The 12,944-nt window shown below is 43.0% G+C and overlaps 1 protein-coding gene across 3 annotated transcripts in view; it reads left to right on the top strand.

Annotated features, from left to right (window-relative positions):
• Positions 1-4,174: 4,174 nt before the first annotated feature.
• Positions 4,175-12,944, top strand: part of RELL2 (RELT like 2) — an 80,058-nt gene continuing 71,288 nt past the window's right edge. For 2 of the 3 annotated variants that reach the window (XM_075856216.1, XM_075856214.1), the window contains exon 1: positions 4,175-4,561. The gene's annotated coding sequence lies outside the window, so the exon portion shown is untranslated. Of the gene's footprint in view, positions 4,562-10,187; positions 10,380-12,944 lie in introns of those variants that run through there. The other variant, XM_075856215.1, reaches the window with a different exon arrangement.

Here is a 12,944-nt window from a genome sequence, read left to right as displayed (position 1 = left end):
TGTATCTCAAAAAGCAAAAATATTTTTTAATAAAACGTAATTACAAAGTTGCACCAAACACACATTTTTATTAAAAAAAAATAAAACCAACGTGATTTTTGTGACGTTTTTTCCGTAGACAATGCAGGCTTCGTTTTTTATCGTTTTTATGCACACCTTTTTTGCTATTTTAGAATTTTTATTCATAAAGTTTGAATATAATAGTAAAAAAATAAGCTTTTTTACGTTTCAGCTATTTTTTGGGGTAATAACATAGTTTTACCCTAAAATAGACCTTTTATTTGTGATCGCCATTGTCTACCGTAAATTTTTATATATTACATGTCTATATTAGGGTAATTGGGTCAGCGCTAGCGTTACAACAATGATTGGCGGGGGGAACGTTTTTTTTTGGGGTGGGTATTTTATGTGTATTTATTATTTACATTTTTTTTTGCACTTTACTTTATTATTTTTTTATTACTATGGTCTGTCCCCCAAAGGTCAAAAAAGACCTTTGGGGAACGTTATATATTTTTTTTCTTTCTTTTACACCATGTTTTTCCACTGTAACTGGAGCTGCACAGCAGCCCCAGTTACAGGGGAAATCAGCCCTCTCATAGTGACGATTGTCACTAATAGGGCTGTGCTGGGTCTAGTAAGACCCAGCAACAGTCTGCCACTAACGGCATCCCGGCGATCATGTGACCAGTCACATGATCACCGGGAGGAATAGAGACAGCGCCGCCGCTACTGTCTCTATTCCTGTACACAGCGCGCATTGAGCGCTGTGTAAAAAGATATCAGAGAAGACAGAAGCAGCTAAAGCTGCTTCTATCTTCTCCTCAGGGTCCCCGGCAGTCACTGACAGCCGGAGACCCGACATTCAGCTGCCCGATCGCGCGGGCAGCAAGTTAAAACCCGAGCCGTAGAAAGTCTATGGCTCGGGTTTTAAGGACCCTGACCGCTGGCCGTAAAAATACAGCCAGCGGTCGGGAACCAGTTGGGCAGGGTTAAGTCAACTAACCTAAGCGCCGGTGACCGCCCGCCCGGCTCTTCTCTTGCAGCTTTGGAGTAACAGAACAGCCGTCCGTCGCTGTTCTGTTACTCAATGGCGGCGCCCGCACTGTCAGGGAGGCGTTTCCTACCCCTGGATCCCGGCCAATTCCCTGCTCCTCCCCATCTTCGGAAGTTAGCAGCGCTAGCGCGCTGAATAGGGTTACATGTCGATGTGCGGTTCGGGCTGCCATGGGCCCCCTGCGAGCCTCGGGCCCCGGGCGGCCGCCCGAATCGCCCATATGATAATCCGCCACTGTGCAACATATTTTAGCACAATACAAGTAGACAACTTGGTTGCTCTGATCGATGTCGGTAGGGAAAGGGAGAGTCGCAAAGGCTCCACTAAAAAAGATAGATTATGAGAGCCACTGTGCTGTGCAGAGCTGCTGCGGTCATGTGGGTAAAAATATTAAACATGCTCATTTTTCACGGATGTGGACTAGAAATTAAAGGCATTACTGTGGTCAGGACTTTATGATTAAAGGCTATGTAGACCTTTGAAAATGATAATATGTGTATCAGTATGATTGGTGCAACTTTGTAATTACATTTTCTTACAAATTATTTTTACTTTTTCAGATACAGCTGCTTTGCTGTGCGCTGTAACCTGTATCCGTCAGGTCAGAGGCACTGACGGGTTCAGTGACAGCAGGTCACGCAGGATCGAGCAGTTATCGATCACATCTAGATGGGATAGATAACAGGTGTCAGAGACACGCAGGACCCGCTGACACTGAACCCTTCAGCGCAAGATACAGCTGCTCTGTATGCAGAATACGAAGCAGCTGTATCTCAAAAAGTAAAAATAATTTTTAATAAAATGTAATTGCAATGTTGCACAAATCACACTGATACACACACACACACACACACACATATATATATATATATATGTATATATATATATATATCTATATATATATATATATATATATATATATATATATATATATATATATATATATATAAAATATTTTTTAAACGTTTACATAGCCTTTAAGTAAGATATTGGAAATTAATAAAGTGCTAGGATGTTGCTTGTAGGCTTATTATTTTGTGACAGGAGTTTGGGTGGTTTGTTGGAAAACCTCTTTTAAAGGAAACGTGTCATTAATTATTTTTTTTAATCATATTGCTTTTAATATAATATTTTCAAAAATTTCATTTAATTGTGTTCCCATGTTTTACTTTTTAATGTTTTCTGACTTATTTCTCTATAGGGGCTGCCATTTTTTTTCATCTCTGTATGTGTCGATTAATGACACATACAGAGATGGAATACGGCACATACAACCCCATACAGAATGCGAACGGGAGCTGTTCCATTCTCAGTTGCGTGCGCCGTCTGTGTGGGAACGGTGCATGCGCCGCTCCCACACAGACCAATACGAAGCTCATTCGTAGAGCGAAATCCAGCGCCATTTTCATGTGGACTGGAAGCCGCTGCCGGACAGTAAGATGACGACTTCAGGCTGCGGCTTCCGGCCATATGTTCAACGAAGCGAAGGCGCAAGGAAGAGGAGCATAGACCAGCGGAGGTGGCGGCAGGTAATTTATTAATTTATGTTCGTGTATGTTCATGTATATTATGTTCGTGTGTATTATGTTCGTGTATGTTCGTGTGATACTGTCTGCTGAGCCCTGTATCTAATCCTCCTACACTGTGCAGTCGCTCAGAAAATGGCGGCACAGTGTAGGAGGTTTGGAGACATTCAAACCCTTCCTTCTCCTGGCACTAGCCAGAAGAAGGGAGGTGAGATTGTGTGAGGACACTAGAGGAGAGTGTGTCCACCCCAAATTTGCAGCATACATCAATGAGGTTGCTTTACCACACTGACCATGCTGCAATTTTGGGAACAGCTTCCTCTAGTGGCCAGCACATGGAAATGTTATAAATTAGAATCTAATTTATAATATTTCCTGAGTTGTGAAAAAATTAAAACAATGTGTAATCACTTAAATACTAATTGTTTAACTGAAAAAAAATAAAAAAAATTTCTAGCGACACATTCCCGTTAATGTCTGTATTATGTTCGTTTTAATTGGTGATCTAAGTTTGGTTCCAGTTCTTAAAGGGATAGGTCATCAGTATATGTTCATGGGGGTCCGACACAGGGAGCCTGTTCCAGCTGCCTCGGGCACCCTAAGTTATGTAGTGGTCGTTGCCAAAAGCACATGACTATATATAGCGGTCATGCAGGGTTACTGCAGTTCTGCTCCTATTGACTTCAATAGTACAGTACTTTGGCACGGCCCCTATACTGTGACCATAGCCTTTTGCTTCTGTCACCGACCACTGCAAAACTTCCGGCTGCCTCCATGTGGGGTCTGGGTGTCGAACCCCCACCGATCATCCTGTGGATAGGTCATCAGTATGAAAAACCGCCCCCTGCCTGGACAACCACTTTGAGACCAAGGGTTTAAATACCATAGGGGTCCAGCCCTGGTTGGTACCATCCTCTTTGCCATTGGGGGATGGGTACATGTGCAAGATTCCCCTTTCCAGGGGAACTGCATTGTTGGCAAACAAGCAGATGAGAAACTGGTCCCAGGATCAGAGGCATAACTTGAAGCTCCTGGGACTTAATGCAAAATAGGTTACGCCATCAACACCATGTGCCATTTATACTACTGGTGTCTTCTTATGTGGCAGAGCAGCGTTTGGGCCCCCCTTAGGCACCAGCAGCAGTGCCCCTGTGCGACTGCTACCTCTGCACCTCCTACAGCTACGCCCCAGCCAAAGGGCAGGAGGGCACTAGACCATTCTGTCCTAGGCGGCCAAACCAGGCACCATAATTGGAGGTACATTTTTTGGCCATGAGGCCCCCTCTCTTCTATATGCGCCACTGTTGTGGCTGTAATATTAACACTGATATACAGGGATAATATGGCTGTGAAATTGGCCTAAACATCTCTCTTTGAAATGCTACTCGCAGACAATTTCCTAATAAACAACTAATAATTTCAATACATGTCTATAAATCTGGGGTAGCTCGGCTCAGCAAGGAATATAGTTTCGGATGATCTTGTGCCTGTATTCTCCCATGTAATCGCTAGGTGTCACTAGAGACCTCTATTGTTCCCTATTAGGAAAATACTAATTTGATAATTTCATTTTACTGCAAGTTAAACGCCTTTACCAGCTGAACCTTCAGCAAACACCACATCCTGCTCTCAGCTCTGCTATTCTGCCTATAGCGAAGTGTTCTGGGACCCTGAGGTCAATGTATACAGCTCATAGTGCACATACAGGCACATGGGTGTGTTATAGAGACTACACTCCTCACAAAGAACTCATCATATAACTAAGGAAAGGAAAAGAAAAATTCCCCTTGAAGTGTAATGTGAGCTGCATCCCCCCTGACATGGCTGCAGGACAGAGCTTTGTGTTTGGAAAGAAAATATTCTCAGGCTTGATCTTCTCCCTGATGCTTGTTCATCTCAAGGAGCCTCAGCACAAGGAAACATCCAAAGAAGGAGCTGAAGATTCATCCACTGCCTCCTCTGCAGCTCATCTGACCTGGTAAGAATGTAACTGGCACCTAATGCCCATTGTATATACAAGAATATATAAAGAGTCAACACAGGGAAGAACATAGCCTAATATTGCTACATCATGGGGGAAGTACAAATATTACCATTAGGCACTATAATAAATGTATCTATTTTATATTTATAGACAGATAATGGTGAAATGTATTGTGGTATGAAATGTAAATAGGATCAGTATATGAGTATTGGAGAATAATACGAGACGCTGACATTCCTGTCTGTGGTAAACAATGAGGAAATCGACTCTTTAACTATTAATTCTCAGATGATAAAACAGAATCACAAACATGTCACATCGATTTGTCCAGTGGATCCGAATTTTAGACAAATCATGAATCCGTTTGTAAATCAGAGACACTAAACCTACAGTATAAATATCCATTGTAAAAAAAAACAATGACTATGGGAATATGAAATGTATGGTAAGGGTACCTTCATTTTACACTTAAAGTGGGATTCCGGTTACCCTCTTTCCGTAATAGGGGTAACTTGCTGATCGGTGGGTGTCCGATGTGCAGGTTCGGCTTTTTCCAGTGCTACCATATAGAATGAATGAAGAGGCAGAGCGCATTAGCGACCCGCAGCTCGGTTCAAACGAGGGGTTCAGGCAACTTCGGGGTCCCTGTTCTCGTAAACGGTGGGAGTCCGAGTCGGACACCCACCGATCAGCAAGTTACCCCTTAGGGGCTAACCTGTTGTAACCCTTTAAGGCAAAGTCGTAGATAGACTTTTCTGCACCTAGGGCACAGATTTAAAGAGGACTTGTCACCACTTCTGACATGTCTATTTTGTAAATATTTCTAAATCCGTGTTTCTTGGAACTCTGCATTATACCGTTCCTCTGTTATTCATCCTAGAAATGTATAAGTAAATTGACAACTGGGTGTTACTAGTTGGGGTATGTCCCTACACAGACTGATAATGTCAAATTAATGTTAACAGTGTCAGGCTATGTAGGGACACACCCTACTGACAAGGAGAATAGTTGACAACACCCAGTTGTCAATTTATTAATAAATTTCTAGGAGGAATAACAGAGGAATGGCACAAGGCAAAGTTCTAAAAAAAGATGCTCCAAAATTATTTAATTAAGAATACAAGTGTTTACTAAAACAGACAAGTCAGGAGCAGTAAGAGGTCCTCATCTGCTACCCTAGCCTCGTATTTAAAAACTCTGGCCAATGCTGTGTGGCTTGTTGATGCCCCCAACAAGCCACACTGCCCCAGGATAAAACCCTTACTAGCTACAGTAATATAAATGAATAATTATGATGTAACATACATCTATATATATGTATATATATAATCTCTTTAAATCCTGAAATCCATTATGTAAAAGGGGTTGTCCCATCAGGCCATGTGGACTTCATAGAGGTGGCCTTCTTCTTGAGACTCCCCTCAATGTGCCAGAATAGCAGGCCCAGTGCTTCCTTGAATTACATGGACAACCACTAATTTGAACGACCGGCATGTAACGCTACGTTACTTCTGCAGCGGCTGGCTGCTGTGTATCTGCATGCACAGCACCCCCTCAATCACTGCCGAGAGATGCAGGGAGAGGCGGAGTAGCGCGTCCCTCATGAATACAATATCCAATATTTTTGTGCCGTTTTGCGAATAGGAGAACAGACCTGTCCCTGTAAAATTTGACCTTACCTAGGGTAACAGATCCGCTTTAGGCCCCTTGCACACGACCGTAGATTTCATGCATAATTATGGACCGTAATTACGGACCAATTCATTTCTATGTGCTACGGACACCTTTCCGTATTTTTACTGATGGTCTATGAGCGCTTTCGTAATTACGGACAGCTACGGATGTGCACCCGTAGCCGTACGTAATTACGGAAGCGTTGTTAGGCGACGTCAGGTTTTCAGATGTTGCATTTAATTTGTGGCTGTCTTCTTTTTTGCATCCATAAATATGGATGCATTATGGATGAACTATGGACCGTATTTACGGACACCGTTCCGTATATGCGGATGATTTACGGATGACTATAAATGACTACGGATCCGTATTTAGGGACAGCATTTACGGACAGTATTTAGGAATGGACGAAATCTACGGTCGTGTGCATGGGGCCTTAGTCAGTCATCTCAGTAACCCCAGAGGGCAGGATAATGTAAGGTTGCCCCGCTATTATAAAGCTGGAGGCAGATAAGAGGTTATGGACAGCTCAGCTTCTCCTCTCTCCTCCCTTTCACTCCACAGGGACCACCAGGGTTGCCAACCGTCCGCAAATTTATGGACAGTCTGCAAAAACCCAGTGTTTTTTTTCTGCTGTAGCGTCCGGCAGAAATAAACACTGTCCGGGATTTCCTCTGTTCCCTCCAATAATTTGCATGCGCAGACGCAATGCAAATAAGGGAAGCGAAGCGGGCAATTAGGAGGGGAGAGCGGCTGCGGAGGAGGAGCCTATGACGGTCTGTGACTGTCTCGGACTGGGGTTACCTCAGTCAGAGACAAACAGACCGTCATTGGGTCGGTGCCGGGACCGGTGACGTGTGAGTCACCATGTCCTGGCCTCACGTCCTGAGGGCGTGTGGGGGTGGATTGAGTGTCGGACTCACCCGTCACAGCCCCGCTTGTAACTTTCCAGCTAGTTGTACCTTAATTAGCGTGGGAAAGCTACAAGCGGGGCTGTGACTGGTGAGTCCCACAGTCACTCCCAGTGCATACTGCAGGCAGCAGCCAGTCTGACTCTGAGTCTCTGACCAGCTTCCACCCCTACGGATCAGACAGACGTTCCCGGCAGGAGAGACTAAGACAGTGCCCGCCATTATTGAATTGACCCTCAACTACTACTGCTTGGCAGGCATTGAGTATCGTAGTTCCTATAGTGTAGTGGTGAGCTCATCGGCGTACGTGTGAAAGGTCTCTGGTTCAATACCAGCGCAGAGCTTTTTTTTTTTTAAATATTAACAATATCTTAATTGTATTAGGGTAAGTTCACATTAGCATTATTATACTGTACGTTTATCTCTCTTCCGTCAGAGGAAGAGAGGATCGATACATTAAATGGAAAGCAACGGTTCCATTAGAATTACCATTGAATTTAATGGTAATTCTTTTGTATCAGTTGCTTTCCGTTTGTCTCTGTTCACTAGGTTTCCGTTTTTTTGAACGGAAACAAAAGTTCTGCAGACTGCACTTTCGTTTCCGTTAAAAAAAACGGAACCCTAGCTAACGGAGACAAACAGAAAGCAACTGATGCAAAAAAAATACCATTAAATTCAATGGTAATTCTAATGGAACCATTGCTTTCCGTTTATTGTACCGATCCTCTCTACCTCTGACGGAAGAGAGATAAACGTATAGTAACGCTAGTGTGAAAGAAGCCTTACTTTAATCGCTTTTGAATACAACTTCAGTTGTGCCCGTGCTCTTCTTCTTACTATCCCACCCGTGTGATCACTTATAAAAGGTGTTAGTTATGCTCTTTATTACCACTTAGGCCCCATGCACATGACCGTGCCCGTAATCACAATCCGTAATTACAGGTACGGCCGGCCGCGGACAGTCATCCGCATTCGCTGACTGAGCACCCATTATAAAGTATGGGAGCACAGTCCGTAAAATAATAAAATAGGACATGTCCTATTTTTCACGGAAGGTTTCTACGGCCATAGAAATTAATGGATCCGTAATTACGGACGAAATCTCTGGTCGTGTGCATGGGGCTTTACTCTTGATTATGTAATGTGTCCGTAAAAATTTTGGTCTGTCCGTGATTTTTAGCTCAGTTGTCCAGGAATTTCTGAAGTGGAGGTTGGCAACCCTGCTCTACACACGTTACAGAGCATGTTCTCAGCACGCTCCCATGGAAGTCAGAAGGTCGTTTTCTAAATTCTTTTGTCCATGGAGTAATACATTGTAACAATTACAAAAGACAGTGTGGTAAAGAGAAATGATAGTAAACTGGGCTTACAAGAGCCTCGCCATTACGTTCTTACAATCTATACGATGAGCTTACAATCTATACTGTCTAGATTTTATTTGGTAAAAAATGTAATAAGGTTATACTACTTTATAGGGCTTGTCTGAGGATGAGAAACCCTCTCCATATGCCCTATTAGGAGTTTGGGGTGTTATAGAGAGGGGCCACTGAGCGGGACCCTGTGTATGTGCCAGAATAAAGAGCAGCTCAGTAAGGGCTTGACCACACGTGGCGGAATTGCTGCGTATTTTTTTAATTTCGTATTTTATTGCAGACGGAAAAATACGCAGCAGAATAAATAGCAGCAAAGTGGGTGAGATTTACCAAACCTCATCCAAACGCTGCGTAAAATTTCCCACCAGGAATTGACCTGCGGTGCGTATTTTTCGGACTTCAGCACGTTAATCCCTGCTGCGGAAAGTGGACTGAATTGCTGCGTTTTTCAATTTAGAGGTCACCATCTCCCAACACTGAGATCAATGCAGCAAAAACCGCACCATTTTCTGCAGTAAAAAAAACGCAGGAAATGGTGCGATTTTTCCGCAGCGGAATCTCTGCTACTTTCTGCATAATTGCTGCAGAAATTTTCTGCAGAAATTTTGTTACGTGTGAACAAGCCCTGAGGGCACATTCAGACATGGCGGAATTGCTGTTGAATTCCACTGCGGACAGTCCGCAGTGAAAATCTGCAGCAGCCATTTTTTAAATTGGTTTCTATATATTTTTCAGTAACTTAGGTCAGATGTTGCGGAAAATAACAGTGCAGAATTTTCCCTCCGCAGCATGCACATTCTGTTGCGGAAAAGCAACGGAATTCCTCTGCGGATTTCAGCCTTTGCAATGCAAAAGCTGAAATCTGTGGCAAGTCTGTCAAATAAGAAAATGTTGCTGAAGATTCTTTGCGAATTTGCACAAATTTTTGCAGCGGAAACATTCTGCCACGTCTGAACATGCCGTAAGAGTGCCTCCTGCTCCGGCATTACATGGAGGGCAATTTAATTGAATGACTACCATGTCATGCTGCATTTCGCCTAGACGCGGATAGAGAAGCTAGACCCACAACAATCAGCTTTATTTTTAAAAGTAGTTGTCTTTGTAAAACAACCCCTTTAAGGCATCGTATAGGCGGTCTAAAAGTTACGGTTGTTTTGGGGACAGGTAACCCTTTTAAAGGTCTCTTCATTGCACAGGATTTTTTTTTTACAATACACAAAATATTATTTTTGTTGTGTGAATTGCTTCAGGATGGGGAATATATTGCCCTGTGGTTCTCGTATGATAGATGTCAACTGTTCAGTAATAAAGTGTTCCTGCAGGTTGTGTTGATAATGTTTGCAGCCATGAGTCACATACATACAGTAATCCTATGGAGTCATCCGTATAGTCAATGCTGTGACTTGATGAAGTGACAATCTGATTCTATATTAAATTATACAGTGTGGAAAATAATGTGACCAGTCACTACCCAGTCCATCTGTGTGCGTCTCATGGGTCTCTTTTTGTCTAAATCTGTTCTTCGGTACTCATCACATGTGCATACAATAACCCCGACCAGCTATGGTACGAAGCAGATGATCTACATTTACCATGGGTGCTAAATGAGCTTTCTGGGACTGGGAGAGACAGGCAGAATCAGGAGGAGGGAGGGAGAAGAAGAGGAGGGGGTTCTGCTATCAGGCCTGCAGCTGCCACAGACGCCGCTCTCAGCTATGTGACCCTTCAGCAGATATGGGATTTGCTACAGAGTTTAGATGGAACATTCCCAAATTGGTCCTTGGGACTGTGGATGCGGTGGTGTTGCTAGGAGACCGGTGACAAGAAACATCTTCTTTGTTCTCAGGTATCCAGGTAAGTTAGATACACAAATAATAATTGCAGTATAGTCTGGGCAGACTGAATATGACACGTCCTGTGCAGATCTGCGGAAGCGACCGAGCACGTCACCGGTCTAACTGCAGCAAGCACCTGAGTAATGAAATATTGAGCCGGTTAAATGAATTAAGCAGGATGTGACAGAATATTGCAGAGATGTAGTCAAGGTCACTCGTGTGAAGGACACTGCTGTATTCGGCGATGCTGTTCTACACAGGGAAAATATTTTAAAATTGCTAAATACATTTTTTACCTTTCTGCAGCTGATCTGAGTATTTCAAAGAGATTAGGTTTCCGTCTTTGACCTTGTACTGGGTCACTTTTTTGTCCTGTCATGATAAACCTGTCGGACTGGTTATGTATTGATGGTTTAAAGACAGAGACACCGGGATAAATACTCCTAGACTATTGGAATGTGGAGGATGGGAGTAGTTTGCAGCCAGATACAGAGTACACAAGCTTGCTGCAAGATAAGATAGATGGAAACCAGCCGGCAGATGGACCACCATTCATCTGACGGTTTCATAAGATGCCTATATTTTATTATGTCTGATATTGGCCACAAATGTAACAACAATAACATAAATGTTAAATAATGATTGACTCCCGGCCAAAATATCCAGAACAGCAGATCATTTTTTCTGTTGGGATTATGTGATCAATTATGTGTTATCAATTGAAGAAAATACTTAGCATTGTATGTTTTTAGTCCACAATTTCTTCAATTTTGCGAGGAATCTGATTAATTCTGACTGTATTTGTGATGATATCACTGCACGGGGGTCACCCAAAGTGATTGTGTCAGTGTATTATAATACTGTTGCTCACTTTTGCGTTTTCTTGTGGCTCAAAAAGCCGAGCCCTTTTTGGTAGAAGCTGGTCTGACGATTAGTTGATCGTCACGGTCAGTCTTCTCTAACCCCGAGCGATCAGCTGTTATCACTGGTTGAGGCTAGATGTGGTAATTCATTCCCCCTGCATATTCCACATGTGGCCAGGTCCGCCAGAGTCGGAGTCACTCTTACAGAGCTGGCTACTCATTCTGACTCAAAGCGGAGGACCCCCCTCTATAACGTCCATATTCCCTGATAGGACATATATACAGGAGTTGTCCTCCTGAGACAACCCCTTTAAGGCCTCATGTATACCGCCATATTACACAATCAATTTGCGCAAATCTTAGGGCCGATACTCTAACTATCTAACAGGATCTGTGGGGGGAAAAAGTGTGTTTTAGCAGATGCCGTATTACGGTACCGTGCCATTGTGGAGGCACCATACAGTGGCATGCAGAATGCCTATGGCTCACTAATGACTTCCGATTGACTGGAAAACAGTGTTATAGAAAAATTGCTAAACTCGCTATATAAATATTATAAAAAATACATAAAGGGTAGGATATTTGCTAATTTGTCTTCTTACACTTTTCCCAGCCATACACAAAATGTGTTACACACTTTCAAGCACTTCTAGTGATCAAAAGTTCTCAGTATCACACAAGGAGATTTTCAAAGATGTTGTAAGATCTCTTTACTATTATATGGTCACTGGTGTCATTGAAAATGGAAGAATTGCCCCCTCCGTGTGCCAGGTGTCCAGGACACATCTGGAATAAAAGGTAATAGATAAGAATCTCTTTCCTTTGATGTTCATACACAATGCAAACTTTGCCGTTTTCAATTTGTTTTTTAGCAATTTTGACAATCAGGAGGAAAATCTCGCACATGGAGATTTGTCATCCTCCTTGTGAATATATAATCCTTCTTTTCATCATAGGAAGGGAAAGGATCACATGTTGACACTGTGTGGGCAGTTGATATCGTCCTGTGTATTCACACAACACATCATTCATAGCATCTTTTACAATAAGGGCCCATTCACACGACCGTGAATCTCGTCTGTGTGATGGCCGTTAAAACATGTATTTCAATGGGGCCGTTCACATGACCGGTCACAGAGTGTGTCACAAAGTGTGTGACCGGTCCGGTAAAAAATAGGATATGTCCTATTTTACTGCGTGTCATGCATCTCTCCATAGACTGTAGTCTGTGGGGGATCCGTGACAACGCATCCCACGCGGGTCCAGCTCGGATGTGGAAAACAGCAGTTTTTCACGTCCGAGGTGGGCTACGTTTGTGTGAATGTAGCCTTAGGTTTGTACTTTTCAAATCAAAAATGTTTCTTGGAATTCTTACTATTATTATAGCTGTTTGTTCAATTATTTATAAAACACCAACATAATCCTTATCAGTAATCACAACAGATCTGTAATATTGAAATGAAGAGCAATTATGAAATCACTGACAATGGGAAAGGTTCAGATACTCTTAGGCCTTATTCACACGATGCAAGGTTTCTCTGATCTCCGCCGTTAGAGCAGGACTCCGGTTGTGTAATACAGTCATTGCCCTGCTCCTGACAACAACTGTGCGCACGCAGTCAGCATGAGGTGATGCGGTCGGCGCTGCCCTAAAGAACAGCAGGCACTGAACACAGAACATGGGGGTGTTTTGCAGTGCGTCCACCAAGTTCTCTGTCTTC

This window comes from Rhinoderma darwinii, chromosome 3 (assembly GCF_050947455.1).
Source record: "Rhinoderma darwinii isolate aRhiDar2 chromosome 3, aRhiDar2.hap1, whole genome shotgun sequence".
NCBI lineage: Eukaryota > Metazoa > Chordata > Amphibia > Anura > Rhinodermatidae > Rhinoderma > Rhinoderma darwinii.
Note: the sequence above shows the minus strand (reverse complement) of the source record. Positions and strands in the feature narration are given on the sequence as shown.